General features: G+C 33.1%; 1 non-coding gene across 1 annotated transcript; it reads right to left on the bottom strand.

Annotated features, from left to right (window-relative positions):
* Window positions 1–1027: 1027 nt before the first annotated feature.
* Trnav-cac (transfer RNA valine (anticodon CAC)) lies at window positions 1028–1099 on the bottom strand. The gene has a single exon. It is a non-coding gene; the product is annotated as a tRNA-Val (tRNA).
* Between the last annotated feature and the right edge of the window lie 225 nt (window positions 1100–1324).

Below are 1324 nucleotides of genomic sequence, written 5' to 3'. Positions count from 1 at the left end.
CAAATCACATGTGATATAACAAATGGGGGTGCCAGCTGCTACAAGTAGCTCATGGAAGCTGTGTATATTTTACAAATATCATTTAATTAAAGTATTTGATTTCAAAGATATAATATAGTTTCTCAAGTATCACATTAGTCAACAGCTGCATTAACATTTGAATAAAAGCATTAAGATTTATGTCATTAAAACATAAAAGTTTTATCTCTTACATTAGCTTATCTGAATAAAATATATGGGGTAACACTATTCCAAAACATTAGCTACTCTCTTGAAGAGTATAGGGAACACATGTCAATTACTATAATCACTACAGCTTTCCCTTTCATTTCAAATTCATGTCTTCAAATAACTGATGACATCAACTACAATTTAAATAATTTTATAAATATAACTTCTACTTATCATTTAAAAGTTATCAAACTTTTACTATTTCATATTTTGAAGTTATCAAACTTTCACTATTTCATATTTTGAAGATTTGTTGAATGAATTCATTATACTCACAACATGGAGTCTGACAAAGCAGAAATGGTTAAATTATTAGACTAAGAAAATAATAACGTGAATCTTTTTTTTTTTTTTTTTTTGTGGTGTTGAGGATTGAACCCAGGGCCTTATGCATATGAGACAAGCACTCTGCCAACTAAGCTATATCCCCACCCCCTAATAATGTCAATCTTTACTGTTAGATAATACTTAAGTTTTTACATGTTAGGTTAATTTTGTTTCTTTTTCTTTCTTTTTTAAAGAGAGAGTGAGAGAGGAGAGGAGAGGAGAGGGAGAAGGAGAGGGGGGAAGAGAGAGAGAGAGAGAATGTTTTTAATATTTATTTTTTAGTTCTTGGTGGACACAACATCTTTGTTGGTATGTGGTGCTGAGGATTGAACCCGGGCCGCACGCATGCCAGGCGAGCGCGCTACTGCTTGAGCCACATCCCCAGCCCCAAATTGTCTTTGTTCACCCTAATCCATTATAGGATTGAGGCAAATATTGTTTTCATGAGTGTTTTTTGCTTTTGTTTGTTTGGTGGTGCTGGGGATTGAACCCAGGGCCTCATGCACGTGAGGCAAGTGCTCTACCACTGAGCCACATCCCCAGCTCTTTAATTTTGTTTCAATGGCTATAGTTTTGTGTAATTACTTTGTTAACAAACTAATTTTAACTTTTCTTTAAAAAGCTCATAAATAACAAAATTGTAAAATATTTTGATTCTTAAAAATTATTAGCATCTATGCAGATCCAGGATAGTATTCAGACTTCATGTGTGTGTGAAATTTACACATAATTATTACCCTTACCTCAGTTCCTATTAATCATCATT

Source organism: Urocitellus parryii, chromosome 6 (genome assembly GCF_045843805.1).
Source record: "Urocitellus parryii isolate mUroPar1 chromosome 6, mUroPar1.hap1, whole genome shotgun sequence".
NCBI lineage: Eukaryota > Metazoa > Chordata > Mammalia > Rodentia > Sciuridae > Urocitellus > Urocitellus parryii.
This window is presented reverse-complemented; position numbering and strand designations above follow the sequence as displayed.